Source organism: Sebastes fasciatus, chromosome 7, assembly GCF_043250625.1.
Source record: "Sebastes fasciatus isolate fSebFas1 chromosome 7, fSebFas1.pri, whole genome shotgun sequence".
NCBI classification, from domain to species: domain Eukaryota; kingdom Metazoa; phylum Chordata; class Actinopteri; order Perciformes; family Sebastidae; genus Sebastes; species Sebastes fasciatus.
In genome coordinates this window covers 25,361,352-25,371,312 of record NC_133801.1, presented here as the reverse complement: position 1 = coordinate 25,371,312, position 9,961 = coordinate 25,361,352, and the positions used below count along the sequence as shown (strand labels likewise).

The 9,961-nt window shown below is 39.0% G+C and overlaps 1 long non-coding RNA gene across 2 annotated transcripts; it reads right to left on the bottom strand.

The window, feature by feature from the left end:
• Positions 1 to 26: 26 nt before the first annotated feature.
• On the bottom strand, positions 27 to 9,265 carry LOC141770448 (uncharacterized). 2 transcript variants are annotated; one of them, XR_012594567.1, is made up of 4 exons: positions 7,935 to 9,265; positions 6,346 to 6,432; positions 6,123 to 6,253; positions 27 to 5,354 (listed from the first exon to the last, which is right to left on the bottom strand). It is a non-coding gene; the product is annotated as an uncharacterized LOC141770448 (long non-coding RNA). The 2 variants fall into 2 exon arrangements; XR_012594566.1 differs by lacking the exon at positions 27 to 5,354 and having other exon boundaries at positions 5,946 to 6,253.
• Positions 9,266 to 9,961: the final 696 nt, after the last annotated feature.

The following is a 9,961-nucleotide window of genomic DNA, read 5'->3' as shown; positions in this document are numbered from 1 at the left end:
AATAATTATTATTATTAATCTCTACAAAGATCAAGTAATAATAAAACATTTTATTCGTTTTTAACTTTAAATATACGCTATGATGTAACTACAGTACTTTGAAAACGTGGAACAAAAAGTTTTAAATTGCCTCAATTGTGTGTTAGCTGCATGCGCACAATGACACGAGACAATGACTAAATGAAACGCTTCACTTTTATCTCACTTCGCAAATTTAGAAAAAGACCCATAAACCTTCAATTCACTCAATCAGGAGTTAAACAAACCCTTAACCATTAAATGGAAGAGCAGCTTATTAGGGACCTTTTGTTTCTTTGTGGAACTGTTCTGTAAATAAAACAATAATAAAAGCTGTTTATCTGTTTATCCTCCTTCAGTTGAAACAAAGACAGAGGAGGGGTGAAGTCATCGAAACAGGTGCAGAGAGATGTTGAAGGTTTCCAATCTGACTTTAAAGTTCATGCAAAAATCCATTCACATTTATTTTGTAAACTTTATTAAATATGAAATTAGATGTTTTCTATGCAACATATAGCATAGTCAGTATAGAATATTTAGAAAGCAGATCAAAGGGAAATAGATCCTGAAATGTAGGATAATATACAATACGTGGATATGTCTGTCTTCGAAGGTGGTTTAAAATCTATCAACTGTTGTCAAATGATCCTTAAATTTAAATCTGGAAAACTGCTACATTTTTCAGAGCGTTGCATTTTTTTTTTCCGGAGAGCTGAAGACGTTTTAATATTATTCCCAGTGGCCACATGAGTTTCTGAGATGCTGAGCGTGTTGTTATAATAAAATGTAAAAATTAAATAATGATGTGGATCCTTTTACAATTAAGCTGCGATGTGTGAAGAATTAAAATAAAATAGATAGAAATAGAAAAAAGTAATAAATAAATAAATAAATAAACAAATAAATAAATAAAACGTCACAATAAATGAAACCAAAGTTAATATAGAGTTATTAGACATCATGATGTGCTGGTATGTTGCACCTTTATATCAGCGTGGGGGTTTATAGCCTGATGCAGATCAGTATGTGTATCAGAAGTGATAAAGATTAAATAAACAGCATTAAATGGCATTAAAGAAGGCATAAGTCGACTGAGGAAAATTTTTCAATCAAAGCATTGTGCAGTTACAACAACTTTATAGGTGAATGAGGAATATATTATTTGCTTTCAATAAATGTCTGTATTGCATCTGAAATGAGACTTACTAGTGAACATTCTACTTTCACAATGAGAAAAATATTGTTATTAGTTTTTTGTAGTGTAAAGTGAAATGCATTAACTTGCATGCATAAAATAATAATGAAATATATGCATAAATACTGCAAATATATTTCTATATTCTATTAAAAATCGCATTTGTTGATTAAGATGCTTTCTGAAGGCATTTATAAATGCCTAATATTATAATTTGTTTTAACCTTGGTATGATTGGATTCTTAAATTGTATGGAAGTAATAACAAATATTCATATATTCTGATTTATATCCACAATATCATGAGATTAATGTTTCAGTGAGGTAGGTGGTTGAGAGTTGGAGCCAGAAAACTGACCTGGGACCAGGAGTTAAGATCCTGTGACAGCAGGTTAGTTTAGGACATTAGTTGGCATGGAAACAAGCAGCAAATGGACTGTTTATGGAACAGAAAATCCAGGATTTTTCTGAATTTTGATAGAAATACTAAAACAGGTGTAATCCTTGTTTGATAATAGAACATTACATAGTTTCTTACTTAACTACATACTAAAAAGAAACAAGTTGCTATAATTAAATATTATTTCTTCAGTGGAAATCAAACCAACCCAAGTGAAATAATTTTTCTGCAAACGTGACTTTGCTGTAAACAAAAAATACATGAATACAGAAGCCACTGACCTCCTTTGTGAATATGCAAGATGGTTTACAACATGATACTTAGCCAATTATTGGTTAGACATGTAATCTTTCAGTGTAGTATCAATGTGGTTGATCATTAGTAATACACAGGATTGCCCTAAACTTATTAGCACCCGAGCCAATATGATGCAGCGACTCTTTCTTAGACATAGCTTGTGTTGGTAGTGGAAGTTTAACCTTGCACTGAATGTTTGTGATGATTCGAATGCAACTATCAATATAACAACAGTCACAATATAGCAGGAGATAAAAAAAACTAAAGTTCAACAAGGTCATTAACAATCCACTGCTGAGTCCAGGAGACAGCTCTCTGTAGGAATGTTAATGATTTTATTATAGAGAAGTCTTTTTAAAAGTACTTTTGTTCTATTGGGACACATCATCAAACAGTTGTTTCTGCTGCAGCGTTGGGTGTCATTACACAGATTACACTCTTATCTCCGGCTACTATTCTTGTATGAAGTTTCCCTGAGTTGTACACCTTAGCTGCACTTCGCTCTAGTGTGTAAAGTGCATCAGCCGCTGTGTTATGTGGGTAAAGTTAATAACCCAGTGGAAACAGATAAATTACAGTCTGTCTGCAGTTCCGTCATCTCCGGGTGACAAGATAATGACTCACTGTTAGTTTTTAGGGCCCAAAGAAATTGATTGATTTTCTTAATAACAGAATAAATGGGGCCATTTGTTGTCTGACACTAAACCTTTTCACACAATCGGAGGGGAACGGGTTAAAGTAAAAGTTAGATATTGGTTTATAACTGAAGATATGTTGGGTTGAAAGTAAGTAAAAGATGATGATGATGATCTGAAATACATGTGAAGCCTAAAAAATAGTCAGACTTATTGAGTTTGACGCCACAGGAGTGTTAATAAATTATACCAATTTGAATAAAGATACAGATGTTACACCTTTGTCTAAATTTCATTGAAAATCTATAAATCTAAGCCCAAAATATCGAAGAACATCTGAGAAGTAATAACTAAACTAAAGAAGCAACAATATTAACAGACAAACACACATTGACGCACACACAGAAAAACATAGGCCTTGCCACCTCTGGGTGACAACACTTTGTCGTACATTTTTCTGGCACTTCCACATGTCTCCATTTAAAATCTGTCAACCATTAACGACAAATAATAACAAGCAGCAAAAAACAGTTTATCCAGTACAGAGACCGTCACGTCGGTTGTGAAATCGGCCTGAGCGCTGGAGCGTGATGTGGAACATGGACTGCCCATTAACGCTTTCACACAGATCAGTGACACACAGGTTGAGTAACCAGGGGGGACAGGGACCATCCGGGACCGGGACAGTCTACCTGTTTCCTGTATCTCTACCTGTCCGTCCACCTGAGCAGTCGTGTCAGGCATAAACCAACACGGCAATGACTTTAAGTTGTACTGTATTAAAGGTTAAGTCCACATTTATCATCAACAAATCCCAGAAAAGACGTAGCCGTGTTTCCATTCAATTGTCAAGCAAATTTTAAGTAAAATTCTGAAATGTTACAAAAAAAGAAATGTGAATTTGGCACTATAGGCTACGCATGGCTGTAATGCAACAGTAAACACAGTAAACAGAGTAGAAGAAGTAGAGGTTGCGAACCGGAAACAATACAAGTCAGCTTGGCCATCTAATACCTCTTTCACACCGAGGGCTCAACCAGCGTTGAACCAGCGTTGATTTTGTGTTTGAAAGGGTTAAACCGTTTTGACCGACTCAGATTCGCGACCGAGGTCGAGAGGTGGGTCAAACGAGGGTCAGACCAGAGTCGATTTCAATGTGAACGGCACACATCAGGGTCGCTAACAACTGGGGCAGGACAAATCTATGTCATTGTTTGCAAATGGGGGCGCACACGTTGTGATGCAATTGTCACAGGTTGGCAGCAGGAATGTTTTCGGATACATTGGATGTGAACGGTTGATGATTTGAACAATATATGGCAAGACTTTGAGGTGCGGGAGCTCCTGGCCATCCGCGGTGAGAAAGAAATTAAACGGTAGATGATCGGGATGGTGAGGGACACTGTAGTGTATACGAACATAACAAGGCTGCTGAATGAGAGAGGCATACGTAGAAATGCCGCCATATACAGTGCAAAAACAGAAACACACAGTGTAAGCCGACCACCTCTCGGTACAGCCAGCTGTGAGCACATCTGTTTTGAAAGCATGTTTGCACATTTTGTATTTGTTAAACTTTTTTAATTTTCCAAATAAGCTTTCAAATAGATGCATCTGTTACCTGTCCCATCTGTTATTAAGTACCAAACCTAGTCCCAGTTCATGTAGAAAGGATATTACATTATCAAGCAATTAGCACACTTCATGAAATTTAAACCCCCCACCCATTTCCAACACCCGAGCTAATTGGTATGCATTGCTCCCGGGTTGTGACCCAGGTCGTATCTGAATTGGCATGACATGGGATTAACCCGAGTTGACTGGCTTAGTTTGAATTGACAAAAGAAGGTTTGAACATGGGTCTGATAACCCTGGTCATTGTTGTGAAAGAGGTACAACCTGCATCTAACCCATCTACGAGAGAAAAGTGGAGAGAGGTCTTCGAAAATTACTTTCTATTGGACAAGTTTTAATTGTTCTTTCATGTCAGCCAGTATTGACCATGTTTCATGCTGTCCAGAGACAAAGACAAGTATTTGCACAATATAGGAATATCCGCAAAGACGCCGAGAGCGGAGACAGGTGATCAGTCATGTGAGTTCCAATTACGTCAGAATTTATTCGGCAAAGGTGTTTCCATAAAGCATTTAGCCCATCAACTCTTTTTCAACAAAGCCAAAAACCACCTCAACTTTTTTTCACAATTGAGGGAGTTTTATCGAATCTTGCCATTTCCATACAGCATTTCTAATAAAAATAAAAAGAGGTGAATGGAAACATGGCAAATGAATTTATCGTACTGACAAGTATCGTCTCTGCATCCAAAGCCTGATTTTTCTTATTCCTCTCATAGAACTCCATCGTTGTCCAAAAACTATCAAAAACACATTAATTGGCCCCACTGTTGCACTGGGTGACATCTTCCTTAAGTGCGATGAACACACTCACTGTAGTTTATTCTGAATAAACCCCACATGTGCTGCCCTACTGTTGTAAATACTCACTAGAGCACAAAATATGTATTAATCTGCAGCTGAAAATAGTTCCCAACAAATAGACTATTTACTCCTGTTTAAGTAACGTTTGCTAAAAACTACAGTGCCCGGCTGTTTTAGTAAATTATACAGCCTTTTTTTATTTTTAAGATATGAACGAAATATTTATGTCTTCAATAGGAACCAATGGGCTTGGGGCTGAGTGCAACAGACATGAAAAGGCCGTCAGCAAGTATTATATTGCGAGACGGACTAACACATTAACGCATTTTTGTTGACAATAAGAAAAATATACCGTAGAACACCAGCATGATCCTGTAACAGAGAGGACTCAAAATTACACATAAACATAATACAGATGGGTGTCTGTCTTTGTGTAAAGCATTTACACTACATGCCAACATTCACCTATTCACACACCATTCATAAACTGATGGCAAAGACATACAAGGTGCCAAACTGCTCATCAGGATCTAATCTAATACTCATTCACACACAATTTGGGATTCAGTATCTTGCCCAAAGACACTTTGACATGCGGCCTAGAGATGCCAGGGATCGAACTGCCAATCTTCCAATTAGTTGATTACCCGCGCTACGTCCTGAGCCACAGCCACCACTGGTGTAAGTCAAAGGTTCCCAGCGTTTGGGTTGGCTACTAAAGTTTCTAAGCTGGCCCAGCCATGCTCAGGCAGGACAAACCAACACAATACTGATATGGAGTTCGGTAAGTGAAGATATTAAACTGGTGCAAAGATATCTGAAAGCTGCTTAACATCAACTCGGATCCATTTTTATTCATATATGTTTACATTATACATTATTCCTCAGTTGCTCTTCCTGAAGTTTCTTCCCTTTTTTGGGGGGGAGTTTTTCCTTATTTCCTTATTCGAAACGGGGGAATAACATGAGGGAAAAAGAAAGCAATGATATCTCTAATTTGTATCTACAATACACTGAATTAACATGCATTGTTTTCCTTCTTTCATTGGCCTGGATGTGATCACACTCTAAACCTGCAGGATCCAGCCAGCATCAACCTGTTCTCTCTGTCATTGTAATACTTTAGCTTCAGGAACTCACTGTGAGTTACTGATGTTGGTCAAGGTGTGCTTGGCTGCTTCTCGGTGTCTCCACTGACCTCTCACGACCTCTCGCTGCTCACTCCACCCCACGGCCGGGTCGGTGCACACACCGGAACATTTGGAAAGTGACTGAAATGAAAAGGGTAAAGTCTACATGTTGTGTGCGTGAGATTCAGGAACCAGCGGCCATGTACCGTTCCACCGACTGAGCTGGACCTTACCCTCAGCCTGAACTCTCCGACCACTCGTGTCCTCTCCTCAGAGACTGGAGACGACCGTCTGCTGTCAAATCCTGCTGTTAGCTGTATCTGCATGAAGACACAGCCAGACATGTTAAAGTCCTTTCTGAATCTTGGACACAATTTTAAAGTTTTGACTTAAAGGAATAGTTTGACATTTTGGGAAATAAGTCATTTACTTTCTTGCCAGGAATTAGATGAGAAGATTGATAGCAATGTCTGTAGGCTACGCTAAATATGAAGGTATAGCCAGTAGCTGGTTCTCGTTTGTTTGATACGTACAAAACAGTGTGTAAAAATGACATGTTGTGGGTTTCACTCTAGTAACAACAGGATCAAATAAGGCCTCCTACAGCCAACTTGTGACACACTCCAGAAAATACAAAAACAAAGTAAAAAAAAATATTTAGCTAACTGCTGGTTAGCAATCTATGCCGCAGAGATTTCTTATGAAGCTACATGAGTCGTGAAAAAAATGAAGCTAGCACAGTCATCAATATGTGGCATAAACAACCAATATCGTCATGGAAACCTAATATTAAAAACAGAAAACACATTTTTATCAACATAAACAAACTTATTAAAGTATTTTCACTTATACTTTAACTTATTGCAAGTCAACCCAACGAGGGGACAGGATTCAGCAGAGTAGTGCCCACAACAGAATAACACAATAGCCTATAACAAAACTAAGAACAACAAAATTGGCCTAATATTCAACACAATGGCAAAATATAACTAACAGTTATAATGGAAAGTGACTGCAACCTCACAGTGACGGCAAAACTTCAGAAGGTCACAGCTCGCTGCAAAGAAATAGTCCGGCACAAAACACACTTTTTTACACATCAGTTTTTGTACAAAATTAATCAAATGAGATATAATGTGTTAATTGAGCTGTAGAGGTGCTGACAGGCAGATTGTGTTACATTTGGACTGAGCCAGGCTAGCTGTTTCCCTCTGTTTCCAGTCTTTATGATAAACTAAGCTAACAAGCTGCTAGATGTAGCTTCATAGCTTACTCTCAAAGAAAAAGCAAATTTCCAAAAAGTGCAAACTACTCCTTTAAAATGATGCTACAGCCTGCAGCAAGTTAGCTTAGATGGGTGGATTTTGCTCCCTTTGGACAGAGGCTAGCTGTTGCTAAGCTAAACTAACCAGCTGCTGGCTGTAGATTCATATTCATCAGACACATGAGACTGGTATCAATCTTCTGATCTAACTCTCGTCAAGAGCGCAAATAAATGAGCATATTTCCCAAAATGTCAAACTGTTTCTCCTCAAGGAGGAGCAAAATGGGACAAATTAAGAGAATCAACTAACCTAAAATAGGAACTAAAGGTTAATTCTGTATGCTCTGTTAGTCTTGGCCAAGTTTTTGGAGGAAAATTGGCCCTGTTGACTCGACCAGGAAGTGTCTACAAGAAAAAAACAATCCTCTAGGGAGAACCTAGATTATAAAAATGAAAGATAAGAGTCTAAAGATCCCAATTCTCATCTGTTCTTGTCAACTCCCCCCCACCAAACCGTATTAATCATGCAAATCCTCTGGCTATTTTAATGATAATCACCGGTTGTTAAGGTTGATCTGTTATAAATCCATCACTGATCAGATTTTTCCACTTTGCTTTGATTGCATCACAGTTTCTCTTCATCGGACGGAGCAGCAGCTTTGATCTCTATCAGCGCAATAAGATGTCGTCACCACGCCCATGAATCACGGGAAGATGGCTGCACACACACACACACACACACAGAGAGAGAGAGAGGGCATTTTTGTTTGCAGCTGACTGATACAAGTGGGGATAAGGAAGAGGAAAGTGATGGAAAGTGTTGGCATCCATCCACTCCTCCCAATTCATAAACATGACCTGTGGATGATCCTGCATGGGGAGAACTGGGGAGGCCTGCCAGTCTGCAGCGCTGGCGGTGTGTCTCAAAGTGTGTCAACTCTGTCGAAACATACTGCAGCAGGGCGTGTGCGTGTTCTGTGGGTTTGAATCAAACCCAAAGACTTGAAAGTCTCCGGACTGTGTTTGCTCTTCATGCGAAAGGTGTGTGTGTAGTCAGGGATTGAGCTTTTCCTCCTCTTTTCTTTTGTTAAATCATGTCAGATCAGAGCAGCTTTGAGCTTTTGGCTGTTAGTCACTGCACGGCAAATTGGTTTCTGTCTTGGTCGTGTTTGATTACGTCTTAGCTTTTCTCTTGTGTAGTATTTTTGATTTTCTTGCGATGACGGAGCAGCTGATAAGAAACACCAAACAGACCCAACAGATTTGGGATTTTCCATCCGGTGAAGCTTATGTTTTCATACATGAGAGAAAATATGGTGATGTAGTATTTTGTCCGTCAGGGCAGCACGACCCCTGGCATCATATACACCCCCCTCCTCATCAGTCAACAGCCTAATACTCCCACACTTTTACTATAACTGAGCCAAGCTAATGTATCCTCTCAGAGCAAGTCTTCTTTTAACATTCATTGAACAATAGGCACAAACATCTCGCTGTGATTTTACAACTCCCATTAACTGAAGAAGTAGGAAGGAGATATTTGTTGCAAAGGTCACGAACCCTCTGCTGTTCAGTTACAGAACCATCATTACCTGTGGAGCCAGGACTACAATCACCTTTCCTCCAGCTCACGTCACCACTTCAACCTCACACATTTTTAAGACCATAGCTCACACATTTCAATGTATTTTGAGGGCAAACATAAGCGTTTGTGCTCTAAAAATCTGGTTCTGGATCCCTGGATCAGGTGCGTGAGTTCACCTGTGAGTGGGTTCACCTACAGTTGTGCTTTATGGAAGAAATCAATCAGACCCTGACAAAGAATAAAAGTTGCCCAATCAGAGCCGAGAACAAAAAATAGTCTGCCCCAATCTCGGAACCCATCAACTAACGTCTGACGACAGATAAGCCTCTGGGGGCAACGGGCTATATTTCTGGGGTTACGGTGTAGCCAGCGGATATCCGGGCCAAGACTTCCTTTTCTGTGCGCTGCTCATTGTTTACAGTCCGATTTGAGATGCGAGACTGGAGTTGGAGTTGAGAGACGATGCGTACAACCACATTGTTTCACAAGTAGCCAGATTACAAGCTAATTTTAAACCAATAAAAAGCTAAATCATCATAAAACGATAGTCGATGGGTTCCGAGATTACATTTCAGCCAATGCATTCCGCCTCTTTTGCTCTCCACACGGACTGTTTACCTGCATTCAACCAAAGCCTGCTCGAACGTGATTGGTCAATACTACTCGGACTACAAAACAGAAAATAGAACGCTTCTGTTGCGACAAAAATAATCCAAATTTGGCAGGTTAAAATAATGAAAAGAGTTGTGACAGAATAATGATTGGAATAGGAAAAAATATTCAACATGGTAATAAATTGAAATGACATTTGGTTTGAGCTGAGCCGATTGAACATCCCCGTCAGTCTCAATCATACTACCTGGATGACAGGAGGAGTGATTAATTGTAATATAACCAAACTTTTATTGGTGGAAACTGCCCAAACGGTACAAAACTTCGCCCAAATAATCACAACCCAATTGAAAATAATTTTACCTGCACAATTAAATGAAACGTAGCA